We start from the raw sequence: 14,890 nt of genomic DNA, 5'->3' as shown, positions 1-14,890 counted from the left end.
ACCCCTAGCCCCTCAAATCTCTGAGGACCAGCTAGAACGCAAGGGGATTTATCTCTTACCAGATTTATTCTCACTCTAAATGCAACACAGGCCAATAAAAATAGCTGTGCTGGTGAATGAATATGCCAATCTAAGCCACGTTTCCTGAAGCAGTTGAACCCTCAGCCACAAAGCTCGTCCCAGGAAGAAGGGCTGTTGCAATGACGATGCTATGGAAGGGGATAGCTCTACCCCATAGCTGAGCTGTATACGGTTATGGCCAATTTGTATTTGTGAAGTGCATGCTTTTCTATCTCTCTTTAGTACCACAAAAAGCAAAGAATAGGTGTTTCTGTGCATGTGTGCACTGGTGAGCACGTGTACTAGACTAGGAAGAGTGTGCATGTGTGTGTGTGTGTGTGCTGGCTTAAGGAATTGTGTACGTGCATGAGAACAAGTGCTAGTGAACACGTGAACAAGACACTGAGTGGCCATCACGCAGCTGCGTGTGAGCATCCTAGACTGCAGAAGGAACGGCGTGCACTGGGACAGGGTGCGGATTGCGCCAGGGCAGGCAGAGCTGCACGAGTGCTCGCTTATGCAAGCCGTGGGGAGTGTGGGTGGGTGGGCGGGTGGGCACCGGCGGGAGGGCAGAGGCACAGTGCTGTGCACACAGGTGGGGCAGGGAGGTGAGTGCCAGTGCAGGACAGTGTGTGGGGCAGCGTGGTGCTGGACAGGAGATGCAGGAAGGCTTTTTCCTGACTGTTTATGCAACATGGTTTCGCTCAGCAAAGAGTTAATGTGGTAAAGAAGAGTCTAGAAGGGCTCCTGCCAGCTATAAACAGAGCGATCAGCATACACAGGATGTGGCAAGCAGCTAAAGGCGTCCCGTTATTAACTTCACTTTTATTTCAAGGGGATTCACTTCTCTGTTCTGTTTCCTATTTGGGAAGTGAAACCTAAGATCATGGTACCATTAAAAAAAAAATTCGTCACAGCTCATTTGTTTTTCTACTTTATTCTTTCTTTTCTTTTAAAAAGTTACTCTGCTCTTCCTTGAACGGAATTTATTGAAATTGCTGGTAACACATTAAATCTTCACTCTGTTTCTCTCCTGAGGAATTACCTCATTTGCTCTCATTTGAAACTGTTGACTCTGAGGGGAGTGTTTACACCTCACAGCGTGCTCACAATATGGTGCAACCCGGAGCAGAGGGAACAACGCAGGTTCCTCCTAAGCACAGCCAGAGCCGGCCTATGCACTGCTCACAAGGTGCTTTGTAAACATTTATTCATTCTTGCACACACGCTCCTTTCCCTTCCCCCATCAGGTGAGGAAATATTATTGTCACCATTTCACAGATGGAAGAAGTGAATGCAGATAGGTTTGGTGACTCACCCGCAGCTGCTGAGGCAGATCTAGAGCTGAGGTGTTAAGCTCCCAGCCGCCTAATTTAACCCAGCAGGTCACGTTCCCACCCAGGGCTGACAATATAGGTAGTGCCAGCTCCATCTACCTGCCACCCACTTGTCCTGTGAAGCAGTAACACTCATCTCCACGTTTGCAGAATGAGATCAGATTGCTGTGGCTTACTCCATGCGATGGTGTCATCAGAGCGCGATATATTATTATGATATCATGATGTTATTAGGCCTGAAACTAATGCAAGGCCACGCACAGAACAGAGGTAGGCAGTTGAAAATCAGTGACCGTGTGCTCCTTAACCACATCACAGACACCCGCCCTGTACCAGGGTGTTGGTTGATCCCACCACACTGCAAGGATTTGCAAATGATCTGTGTGCTGTGCAGGGTCCCCCCACCTTCTCTGTCAGGGCTTGGGTTCATTTCTGCCCCATACAGTCCAGGTACAAATGACTGAGGTAAGAAAGATGGCTCCATAAGGCAGCGGAAGGAAAATGTTCGCCTCTCCACTGGAAATGGCTGTCAAAGCACATGGTCAGCAGATAAAGATCATGGCTACAGTTCTCCGGTGAGGCTGGTTGTTTTCGAGTGATGACCACTTACTGGAAAACAAGCCTCCTAAAGGTGGTTCAATACAAGCACTTGGGAAACTGAACTTTCAGTGTCTCATCACAGCTGAACATCCAGGGCCACATGTTGCCCCTGTTTGCTTCTGCTTTGCTGTTTAAAGTCCTCGCCAATATTGTTATCCTCTCCCACACAGAATCAGGGAACAACAACAATAAAAAACCCCTTCTCCTTATCATCTTAGTTTGCTTTTCACACTGTTTACATGGGGCATGATTTCACTCATGTCCAACTCATCGCAGACGACTCCGATGAGTCAGTTCCACTTTCCGAGACAGGCTGGGCTGGCTGGCTGCTGCTCAGGCCCCGCAGGATGCTGCTGCAACCAGCCTCACGCTACTGGAGGGGAGGTTAGTTTTCCATGTATGAATTTTAACTTTCATTTTTAAATAAAACACTTAGTATTTTCTTCTTTTGAATATAACCTTGGACACAGGTCATTCCAATGAAGCTGGTGTTGCTTTTTGCTTTGCCACATGCAAAACTTGTAACTGTTGCCACAATGATGTTTGCAGAAAGATCCTCCTTGATTTCTGTGGGCTTTGGACCCATGTTTCAGGGACTGTTACTGCACCTGTTGAGAGCAACAGCAAAACGCCTGCTAATCTCAAAGTGTGAGAGATTAGGGTCTCAGAAGTACTTGGGAGCGGGAAAGGAATGCATTTGAGTGCCTGGACTGTCCAAAGCCCTCCCTGCATCCCTTCCTACCACAGTTTGTGGTTTTGGGGCATGCCAGGACTTTACAGTTGTAGGGAAATGGAGAGGCGGAAGAGTCCTGAGCATCTAGAAGGAAGATGGCTAGCTCTTCTTCCTCTGGCCTTCCTTTAGGGACTAAGTGGCACCCAAACTGTGCCCAGAGACCTGGGTTGTAGAGGGTCATGACAACACCTTTCTGGGCAGTTGTCTCTGGAGTTGAGGTTTCCTTTCCTTACTGAGGGTTAAACTGGAGTTTTCAGGACGTGGAGGAAGGCAGGGTGGCCAGCACTGTGACCAGTGGCAGGAGAGTGTGGGCTGGTGTGTGGAAGAGCCTCGAGTCAGCACCTTTCATCCACAGAAACAGAAGACCTTCTGTTGTTGAACTGGCAGAGAGTTAATCTCGTAGTTAAAATATTACTGGGCTCTACCTGCTCTTATCCTTCCACGGTGCAAGGGGCAAGGGGCTTAGTAGGTCAACTGGCTAGTACCTGACAGCAACTAAAGGGACCTTGTCAAGGCCCAGAATTTGTCCTGTGCCTCCTTGGTTGATCCTTTTCCACAGTTCATGTCATTCTTTTATAGCCCTTGATCATGCTTCAGTGTGTTTTGTGCTAAACAGAACAAAGTAAAAACCCCGCAGAGAAGAAAGCCCAGGCCAAAGCTGGGTATGTTCAGTGTAGGCTTCATCAGCAGTCCTGCAGTAACACAAGGGCTCACAGGATGTTCCTGAGGGCAGCCTTGGCCTCACTGGCCGCTAAATGAAAGTTGAGTCCTTAGAACAGTGAAAAACACAGTGCCTAAATTTCAGGGGTCCTCGATGGGAAAGACAGCTGTGCCAGCTGTGAGAGATAAATAAAATGACTAGTTGAGGAGGAGTCACCAATTCAGGGCAAACGCCCAGGCAATACCCCGCCTTCTTCTCGTAAGAGGCATTTAGCCAACACCCCATGGCTCTAGTAATCAGAGCCCTGGGTAGCATGGGGCTTGTTTGCTGCTGGCATTGCCACTGTGCCTACCCTAGCCACAGATCTCTGCTCCCAGATGTAAGCCACCAAGACTGCAAGTCACAGTTTTGCTGGCCAAAAGCTTTCTAAATGGGAACAGGGAGCAATCCTGGCTATCTCTACACGTTCCAGCTCTGCGATGTGTGCTACACCCATTCATCTAAATGCAGAATTAGCTCTGAAACTAATGATAAGGCTTTAAATGCCGTCACACAGCTAATTTATTTCCCCACTGTCCCAGAGTGCTTCCCAGGTGCTGAAAAGCTTAGCTGCCAAAATCTCCGTAGCCTCTGCTGACAACCTCAGCGACGCAGCTCTGCATTGCATCATCTTTCCTATTCGTGCAGGACCCAAGTGCTTTCAACCATTAACGTGCTCAGCCTCAGAGCCCCCAACAGTGGTGGGGGGGGCATTTTCCCCCTGACACAGCCGAGGAGACCTGAGGCCCAGCGTGGAGAAGTGACTTCTCTCTGCTCACAGGGGAAGCAGACACTGGAGCACCATCATCAGCTGATGCCTCCCATCTTCCATGCGTGTCTTCCCTCCTCAGAGCCACGTGCTTTGATGTCAGTGGAGTTACACAAGTGCAAACTAGGCGTGAGCTCACACTACAACACCTTGGTCGTGCTGAAGGCACAAGGTCATCCCACCCTTGGGAAGGAGAGGGAGGACACGGGTGTATATACACACACGAGCACACCTCGGTGGCTGTGTGTGAGCACATGGAGCTTCCAGCTGGAGATGTGCCCCACGCGGCATGTGTCTGTTCAGGCAGAAAAACATCACTGCCCCATTTCCTGCAGTGGAATCATTTTTGTTTTTCTCTCTTGGATTCTGGAGTTACTTCTGGTTTGCAAAAATAGCACTGCTTTAGGCAGCCTTCCTGATAGGTGGAATAGTTTCCCCTTGAGAAGAAACTGGTGGAAATCCCCTCTCTTGAGACATTTTTAACTTTGCCAGAAAACATACAATGGGAGTGACTGCTTTAACTAGTGATCTGACTGGGGTGAGCTAATGGGTTTTTCCATCTCTGGTGTCTAGTTCCAGGGATTTCCATGAATTGCTGTCAGGACAGAAGAAGGCAACAGATTGCAACTGTGGGATCTGCTGTTTCAGCTCCACTGACACGTCATTCCCTCAGGACACCCAGTGACCTGGTTAATCTAGTTCTTTGCTTCTGACTTCTCCTCGTAAATGATTTATCAACTGGCGTGGATCCCTGTTTGCTTAAGGAGGCGTGTGACGACCTCTAGCAGACTGGCTGCACAAAGCTACAGCCCGCGTTTGGCACCCGACTGCTGGTCCCAGCTCGTGACCCTTGGCACAGGGAGCAGAAGGACAGGGCTCTGGTGGAGCCCAGTGGCAAGGGCTAATGCTGGGAGCTGTGGGTAGTGTTTACATGACTCTGTGGAGAGCCCTGGTGACTAAGCCATCAGCTCGTCAGTGAGGGCGCTTGCAGGCCTGCCTCAGCCTGTCCTGACCCCCACAATATGGAGGTCCTGGCTGGCTGGCCGGCCGCTGTGTTCACTGCATACGGGCTGTGGGCTACAAATCAGGGGAAGCATCAGCTGTGCCAGAGCCAGCCTTTGGGTCCGTGTGCTCCAGAGAAACAATAATGTGAATGTCTGCCACCTTGCCCATCCTCACAAAGTAACATTGGTGGCAATGACTCTGGTGTCTGAACCAGATGCAGCTCTGGAGGTCTTCGTCATGGCCATGCATAGGTCAATACACACGTCACCACACAAGAAACACTGCAGCTAAACAGAAGAGGGTACAGATCTAAACTCAAGCACTCAAGCCGGAGAGGTGAGGGAAGATCCTATAAGCTTTACATCCTGCCTTTGTATGTGAGGCTAAAGGACCGTGGAAAGAGATCAGATATCACAAATTGGGGACCCCCCCTAAAAATTTTTCTATGGGCAACTCCCTGCCTTCCCTCCAGGCCAGTTATTGCTGCTTCCTGCTCTGATTGTTTCAAATCTGGTTATCTTGAGTTATGCCTGTTCTGGCAAATATGGTACAGCAGAGGGGAGGTCCTGTTCCCGTTGATGCTGTATGCATGCCACAGATTAGAGATTAGCATGGGAAGAATAGCTCAGATGAGCTGCTTGAGGCAGGTATTGGGAAGCTTACAACAGAGCTGTGTAACAATTAGAAATATAAAACCATTTAACAAAATCTTAATTTTGGAGGATACAGGGCCACGCTGAATGTCCAGATGGCTGGAGGCTGTTTCGTAGGGGCAGCACCCAGCAGAAAGGGAAGCTGAGGAAGCCTACTCCAGCAACAGCCCGGACAGCCTCGCTCCCACGGAGCACGGTGTCACACCACCCAAGGGCCACACATCATCAAGGAGGGCTGGCTCAGGCTGCGGCAAGGAACCTGCAGCCACATGTAAGCAGAAGCTTGGGGTGTGTTTTCTTCTCTCATGAGGGTGGATCTGGAGCAGACTTCAGCTTCCTGGGACCTGAGAGGTAGTTTTATTCATAGCCCAAGAGGATGGAAGGTCCAGCTCCTTCCCTTTTTTGGGGACACACCATGAGCTTCCTTTCCTGTGCCTCTACAGGAACCTCTGTGTTCACGCACCACATGCTCCCACTCTGCACCTTGTACAGCACACCAACATCACAGAAGGACAGACAGCTGGTGGGGTGTGTGAGGGCTAATCCCACCTTACCAGGAGCAGCCATAGCTACCCTGGCCTATGTGAGCCCACATGCCCTATGATATCTTAGTCATAGCTGCAGAGCAGAGAGGCAGGACAGGGAAAGAAAGGAAGGCTATGGAGTTATCCCAAAACCATAATTCCATGCTTTTAATATGGGTGGACATATTTTAGCTATAACCTTCAATCTGAATTCCCACACGCTGGTAGATTTATATATGGGTAACTCGGGGTTCAGGCTTAGTTTCAAGTCCAAACTCACTGAGTGTTCACCTCTTCCATACACAGTCTTCCTCTCCAAACAGCAGAGAAGAGTCTGGTCCATGTAGAAACTATGTCCTTACCAGCAGCACAAGTACTCCTGGCTCAAACCTCTTGGCTTCACAAACTCAAACACATTTACTGAGGACAGCATTGATGTAGAGTGATGCAAGTGCAAAACTCCCCAAAAGCATTCCCCTATCCCTAGGGCACTGAAACAAGAGCCGAGAATTCTCATTGACCTCTTTTGTGGCAGGTGCACAGGTTTAGCAATGGCACATTAAAAAGAGCACTCAGAAAGTCTTTGGCAGAGCCAGGACTGAAAACTGCTTCCTCTCATCTCCAGTCTCCCAGGTTGGGGAGAGATTGCTTTCAGGTGCCTGGCTTTGTTCTGGTCCTGGCAACACAAGGCCATTTTCTGGTCCATTCTCTGTATATCCCAAAGGAGCATTAATTTGCATTGTTGACCACAACCAAAGAGATACTTTCATTGAGCTGTTCACACAGAAACCATTTTATTGAGCTGCTCTGGTTTTGGTGTGCTAAAATCACCCAGCTGGCAGAGCAGTTCAGTGCAAGAGAGACAGAAGTCACATACCTCTCAGATGGGTCTTACCGTAGGAGATTCTTCTGGGATGCTCCAATCAAGGCTACAGCAACCTGCCGTGTAGTCAGGGCATCCTCCTTTACCACCACTGTTCTGGGAAGACAGGCTCAGAGTTAAGAGGCAGCTGATGCCAGTGTCTTATCCAGGTCCACTGCTGATGTGGTTCACGTTAAATCTACTGGCAAGATCTAACACGATTGCATGCAGAAGGGCACAGTTCTGGATGAATAGAAGTTAAGGGAGTAATAACCTGCTTTTCTTGGACCTGGTCCAGTATTCACTAAAGGGATTTCCATGAGCATTAGTAGGATTCAAATCAGACCGTAAATTTCTTGTAAATTTTCTTCTGCTTTATTAAAGTCAAAAAAACCCCTCAAACAAAAAAGCTATTTTAAAAGTTGTTTCCCCTTTTTCTTATGTATTTATTCTCCTTTCTGCTCCTTCCTGGCACTGGGAAGAGTATATCCCACCTCTGACAAGACCATGATCCAACAACTGCCCGTAACATGAGAAGTACATTCCTGAGCCCCCCAGTTCTGCCGGCTGTGAAGAACAACCAACTCGGCCCTGCTCCTCTTCAAGGCTCATCACTCGTACCGAGCACCGACACGACAGAATTACACACTGAGAGGACATTCTTTCTATTTTATTATCACCTACCCAAACTATCAATTAAAAAATGTCACATTTCTGTACCCTGTGGATGTTATCTGCCTTACTTGCACACTTTGTTCATGCAGGGTTGTGAAACATGCTTCCCGCAAGTCGTCTAGGGAGGAATATTACAGGTATATCGAGGCTCTTAAAGATGCTGACAGAGTGCCTAATAGGATATCAAAAGGGCATTGCTCCTGCTGCCTTTTGATTTCAATGCAGGTGCACATGTAAACCCCAGTTCCCATCTCTAGGTACCAAATGCCTTTAAAGTCTGGTTGACAGCCTCAGTCCCCAATTAGACTACAGCACTTTTTGCTCTCAGGGTGTTGCGAGGATGGAAGAAGTAATGACCATGAGTTCTCAGGAAATATAGAAATGAGGTCAACTAAGCAACTTTAAAGTCAATTAGAAAGACAGTCTATTAACACTTTCTGGTAATAGCCAGCTTTGATAGATTCCCATGATTCCCACTGCCAGCATTTCCATTCACACAAGGAAATATTTATGACCCTTCTCCCTCGAAAGGCTGTTTTATCTCATTTAAAATAGAGCATGAAGATACATCTATCAACATTAGGGACATTAACTCTCCCTTTTTGTCCCCATGCTTAGAAAAAGAAAAGAAGAATTCAAACCTTAAAGTGGAAAGTGAATCACACAGAGTGGCTGTGGATGGGAGCCATTAAATGCCTGGCTGAATATTTTTATTGAAACAATAAAGCAATTTTCTGTACAAATAGCTTTGACAAAGTGGGGTTTAGGTTGTGTCAAAGTTCACAACCCTATATCCCTAAAGGTCAAGTACAGCAGCAAAGCCTTTGACCCTTCTGAGCACTGAGGATGCACTGGATCTCACCCCAGGAGACCTGCTGGTGCATCAGGCAAAGCACACACCAAATGTGTGCAAGCATGAGGCCTAAAGGAGCTGCTGCTGCATCTCTGCTTTGATTTCCAAGCAACTTCAGAAATGCCAGGGTCAATTCCCAGTTAACAATTTCTGGTCCGTTACAGGCAAGTGCGGAGTCCAGAGCGGAGCAAATCCATAGTCCTCATTTTGAACAAGAAGAGAGAAAAAAACAAATCCAGTTTGTTTCAATGCAGTCTTGGCTGCCTGTAGGTTTTGGTCGGAACTACTAAAGTGTGAGGCCTGTCTTTATGCCCCATTTTTGAAAGGAAGGCATTTCTGTATTTTTCAGCATTTTGGTGTGTGAGCAATAGGTCTGCCATCTAGAGGCCAAAGTGACTTTCCAGCACATTCCCTTGGACAGCAAGGGCACTGGCAATAAGCTGCTCCCCTCACAACCTCCTTAGAAAGGATTTTTCTTTTCTAAATAAAATTGCAATAGTGCAAAGCACTTCACCATCCACATCTCTCATTCAAGAATTGCATACCCTGCCTTAATCAATCCAGCTTAAGAATGGGCTATATAGATAATGAATGTATCCGCCATAGAGATGAAAGACAGTATGAAACATGAGACATAAAGCAGAGCCTTGTGGAGATATTTGAGGGGGTCTGGGGAGCTCTGGGCTTCTAAGAGTGGTACTAAAAGTGTGGTTTTGAAAGAGTTATATCAGGGAGACTTGAGTATGGGACAGGGCTTTGTGTTGCCGCCTTAGTCACATCAAGCTTTTACAGCCACAGAGTGAGCATGATTTTCATCTGCACATCCCATTGCTACTCCTCACTACTGCCAGGCTTGGGAAGAGTTTGCTCTGGAAATGCTCCAGAACTGCATCTGTTTTGGCTCTGAATGTGCTTTTCTCCTATCCCTACAACAATCTCATTCCCCTCTGACAACAAGCAGAGGGACCAGGTCTGCTGAGACCAGCAGCAAGCTCTGGCTTCCTAGGCCTGGACACCGTCATTCCCAACCTGTCCCTGAACTGAATACTACAAGTCAAACTGATCCAAACTCCCGGCAACTGGAACCAGTCTGGAACTTGTCTTGGTGGTTACAGCCTGTACAGAAAAGTCACATCTCGGCTCACACTCCTTCCCCATGGCTGCTCCTCTGCCTTGCTGCCTAATCTTCTCTCTAGTCTGGTTTAGGAATGACCTCTCCCTGTGCATTTCCCTACAGCAGGCGTAGGAGACATTTAATACTGACAAATGTTAAAAGGAACCAGGCAGAGGACATTCATGGCAATCTATTGCTCTCCACAATGCCCCATGTTAATTTGAGGTGTGTTAAACCCTTTCACCTCCCACACACCTCGAGTGGCCGAGCAGGTTGAAGTGGAGCAGGAAAGTGACGGTTACCCAGCAATACTCTGGCCTTGCAGCTGGAGAACCCCAATCAAATGCCCTTGCAAAGCATTTCAGTTTTGCTTGCACACTGCCTGCTCTATGCCCTGCACCCGCTGTATTGCAAAATCCCCCACTGATGTGACTAAGAGTCACGCTCTGCAGCCTCAGCTTCAGTTTCTACCTCTCATGGCCCTGAAATGGAGACAGGGAAGTGTCAGACGCTTTCTGTTCTCCTTACCTAAGACTGGCCACGGGTGGTTTTGAGTCCAAGGAGCTGGAGGGACCTTTCAGTCAATGCTATTGCGTGAGTGGCTAAATAAAAACAGACCTGAACCCAGCCAGCGCTGCTTACATCAAGGAAAGGGGAAGCAGCCGTTGACTCTAGCAAGCGCTAGCAAACTTCTGCAAGAGGTGGCTAAAAATAGGGCTGCCCCCTACAACACTTCCGTCCTGCCTTTGACACACTCGCAGCTTTCACATCCCATCGGCCTCGCTGTTTCCTTGTCGTGGGCTTGCCTCACGCCCCAGCGTCACAGAGCAGCCCTTCCTGTCCGCCAACAGCCTCAGGAGCTTTGAAGTGCGGGCAGCTCCCTCCCAGACGGGTGGAAGAGGCCACTTCCCCTGCCCTCTTTACGTCTACTTCAGTTGCAAATGAGAAGTGGGGCAAGTCCCTACTGAAGGTCTTGCCCTAAGAAGACACCAAAAGTCCCAGAGATACTGAAGACTAGAAAAGCTTTCCACAGTGGAGTGTTTTCTCAGTAAATGAAATGGTGGACAGTGTTTGTCTGAATACCCTAGGATAACATTCTCAAAGACTGCCTTTCAATTTTGGTGCTTATTCTTGGAGAACTCAGAGTTGAAAATGGCCTGAACCTGCTTCCTGGAGTAAAAAGGATGTAGAGGAGGGGATGTGAAGGGGAACTCTTCTGTGTGGTCTGAAGCTCAGATGCCCTTGCCCCTGGAGCCAGGGAGATGGCTGTTAGGAGGCCAGTGCTACTGCGTGGATGTTGGACGATGGCACATGGAAGATGGAGGTGTGTTAGCAATGTCCTGTAGGAAGAGCAAGAGTGTTGCCTGTTCTGCCAGTGCTGTTTGTGAGAACAGAGCTGAGAGTGGATGGCCATCACTGTTAAGCTGAGGAGAAAGCAATGCAGTCTGTTAACCCAGATGAAATGGAGACTGGAAAATGGCCTGTGCTGTTTTCCCAAGGTTTTCCAAATCCTGGGAAAGTAATGCCCATGGGAAGTTGGGCTGACTGGGACGTCATTAGTGTTTCTGTCTTCCCTGCTTTGCAGTCCGGCAGGTACCAGGAAGGGCAAGGCAGCACATGCTGGACTCCTGGTAAAGACAAATAGGATCAGGGAAATCCTTCTTCTCTGGACCACAAGACGATTAAGCAACTTACCACCTTGTTGCCACACTGCAGGAGCAAGGGTCCAGGCAGTCTGGGAGCTGATCCACTCCTCCAGGAGTTTGGAGTCTGGCTGTTCTGGCCTCAAGCTCTCAAGCAGTGGGATCTGGTCTTGGAAAAGAAACACTTCACAGACCAGGGCTGAGGCAAGAAAGGCAGCTGAGTCCCCTTGCTGTAAAAGGACTGATGATGAGGAAGAACTGGGCCCCTTCACTGGGGGTGGGGGATGCTGTCTTGAGGTAGCCTCTATGGAGCCTTGACATTGGCAGAAGATTGGAGTGTGGAGAGGCTGCCTTGGGGAGTTGGCTTGATAAGGGCCAGAGGTTTCTGGAGTGGGCCAGGGAAAGGCATACCTGGGGAAAGAGCCCCCAGCCAGCCCGCAGGACAGCCTCCAGGGAATAACAGCCCTGGTACAAGAGGGCTGCTTCAGGGCACTGGGTGGTAAAACATAGCAGAAAAGCATTCCACACAGAAGTCACGCCCAGACAGCAAGAAAATTTCTCCAGAGCAAGCCAAAAGCTATTTCCTGAAGCCTCTTTGTCATCAGACTCCTTTGGAGGAGTGGCAACATTCAGTGTATACCTAATGCTGGCTAGATACAGGGCCATGGCAAGAGAAGGGTGCAGCCCCGGTTCTGGGCAGCTCCTGTGGGAACACATGTGTGTGGGGAGGAGAATGCTGGGGGTGGCTGGTTCCTCAGCAGACAGTTTTAAATTTCTCAGTCTAGTGCAGAAGAGAAGCATTTGTAAGCTCTCACTACTTCTAAGCCTTGCTAACCACTCTCCTCTCATGACTAGCCTGTGTAGGTTTCCTGGGTGGTTGGTTTGTGGTTTTTACCGTTGCAATTTAGTATCTGGATCTTAATTCAGCCTCTCCATCTCCCTCCCTTGCCCTGCCAGAGGTCACAAAGGTGGGCAGCTTGGGCCCTTGGTGAAGCTGCGCCTCTGTGTCCTTCAGAAGCTGTTGTGGGGATCTGTGGAGCTATCCTGGGGCCGCAGCTGGGCTGGAGAAAAAGGCCCGCAGCCCTTCGGGTCAGTCCTCACGGTGGCCCTCGTGACAAAGGGACTTCCAAGGGCTTGGGGCCGTGTCAGAGAGTCACAGGGATGGCACACAGAATATCTGCACAGGCAGACGCGGCTTCCAGCAGGTCCTTTGAGAGAGCTGCACGTGGCTCAGCATCTTGGTTGATTTTTGAGGCTCCCCCCCCCCCCCCGCCCCGGTCCCCCACCTCTTCCTTCCGCTCCCCTGGCAGGTGAGCATGCAGGAAACCACACGGGGGGAGGAAGACAGAGTTTCCAGTGCTCTAGTCAGGGGTGTTGTTATGGTTTTGTGAGTGTGTGTGTGTGTGTGTGGTTTTTTTTTTTTTTTCCACAAAGGCAATGGTTTGGGTCACCAGGGCTATTTTAAGATGGATTTTGCAAGTTTCTTCTAGGGAGGGTATTTCCTTGAGGCAGTGTTACAGCACCATCTGGTGGGGTCCCAGCCAACCGCCGGCAGGAGAGGGGCTGCTGTGCTGCAGCGGGCCCTGAGGGAGGGGCTGCGCTGAGCCCGCCGCCGCCAGCACACGCGGTGGGAGCAGAGGGGAGATCTTGTCTGTGCTCACGGAGCACCGGCCCTTGGCAAGAGCTCTCAGAGAGCTGAACAGGCCTTGAAAGCACAGCCTGCTGTCATGCTGCGAACCGTCCCCGGCCTTGCAGGTTTCACATGACCCGTCTGATAATAAGGTGTGCTCAGACTTCCCTCGGGGACTGCACTGCAGCCGAGGCTCTGGTGGCCTGACATCTAATTGCTTACGAACTGGAGAAACTCACTGTTAACATAAACCGCACCGTCATGGTGAAACAGCGTGTGGACCAGCTTTAGACCCAAGTCCAAGGCAGCACCGGCTGCTACGCAACGCCACAACTTCTTCACCAGAAGTACAAGCATAAACCACTCTTCCCACACTCTTTTTCCACATACAGCTATTACTGTTGTTCAGGTATAGGCCAATGTAGGGTGGGAAAGTGCACAGTGCAGGTTTGCGAGGTCTTAGCTGAGCTAAGTAAATTCGCTCATAGTTTGTGAGGTGTTTGCCGAGAGATTTGGGGGTCTCAAAAGTTATATACTGAGTATCATCCATTCTCACTGGGAAAGACGGCGTAGTGTGATCATTTTGGTGTTCAAGGATAAGAGATACAAGCTACTGGACTAAAAAAAGTTCAGGAGAGTATGTACAATGAGCAGATGTGGATTTCAGACCATTCGAGTGCCAGAACTGGGAAAAGAAACCAAATTGAAACAAATAGAGGGCCAGTGTGGGCAGAAAGCTTGCAGCAAGCATTCTGGCAAACCTGGAAGACCAGTCTACATGATCACCAGTGGTTCTTGCACAGTGCTAAAAAATAGGCTCCGACAATTTGAAGGAAAAGAACGAAGAAGCTTTTTAAATATGTAAGAAAACTTGGTTCTTTGAGCACACCACTTTTTGGTTAGGCATTCACAGGAACTGTCAGTGATGCAGAGAACATGGCAAAGGCCATGTGTGTAAGAAACAGCAGATCTGCTTGCTTATACTTTTTGCTAAACAGCCACTGTGATCTGAAGCTTTATTGGGAAAAAAACATAGAGGGAACAAAGCCAAGTGCAATCAAAACCAACAATTCAGGCTGGAGCACGGTGTTGTGTTTAACTCCAGCTCCAGTAAATTCCATCTTTAGCCAGAAGCATGGAGCGGCTAGGCTGTCTAGAGAGGCCAGATACAGATTCTCAGGTGGTCAGTACCAGCAGGAGGACAGATTGCCCATGGCCTGGGCAGGCACAGTCTGCTTTGGAGAGCTCTGGCTGGTAGCTGAAATGCTGTTGGCCTGGACTCCTGATATCCCGAGGCACTTTAAAAAAATCCCAACCAGAAGTCACAGTGGTGAGTGCAGCCTAGATCCACAGTCCCATTCACCGAGCTTGAGGAATAATTCTTTCAGCCATAGATGTGAAATACAAAGATTTCATCCAGTTTCCTTTCTTTCCCTGTATATCTTTTCCTTATGTCTTTTTCCTGTCCTTGCAGTGCCAGTACACGCTGCACCACTGCCACCCTAGCCCCCAGCTAAAATCTGGCCCAAACTTTAACAACAGTTTAGGGTATCTCTACTTTCAAGGCTCTACAGTGGGAGCATTTTCAGATGTTAATAACTTCAGCTATACCAGTGGGTGCTCACTTCCTCTAAAAGTGTCCTGCTACATCTTACCTCTATGAACCATAGAACCACAGACTGCTTTGAGTTGGAAGGGACCTTAAAGATCACCCAGTTGCAATCCCCCTGCC

General features: G+C 48.9%; 1 long non-coding RNA gene across 2 annotated transcripts; it reads left to right on the top strand.

Annotated features, from left to right (window-relative positions):
* Positions 1-2,249: 2,249 nt before the first annotated feature.
* LOC141942250 (uncharacterized) lies at positions 2,250-7,962 on the top strand. Of its 2 annotated transcripts, none has more exons than XR_012628576.1 (4): positions 2,250-2,381; positions 4,773-4,888; positions 5,934-6,128; positions 7,726-7,962. It is a non-coding gene; the product is annotated as an uncharacterized LOC141942250 (long non-coding RNA). The 2 variants fall into 2 exon arrangements; XR_012628577.1 differs by having other exon boundaries at positions 5,927-6,128.
* Positions 7,963-14,890: the final 6,928 nt, after the last annotated feature.

The sequence above is a fragment of the Strix uralensis genome, chromosome 4 (assembly GCF_047716275.1).
Source record: "Strix uralensis isolate ZFMK-TIS-50842 chromosome 4, bStrUra1, whole genome shotgun sequence".
NCBI lineage: Eukaryota > Metazoa > Chordata > Aves > Strigiformes > Strigidae > Strix > Strix uralensis.
This window is presented reverse-complemented; position numbering and strand designations above follow the sequence as displayed.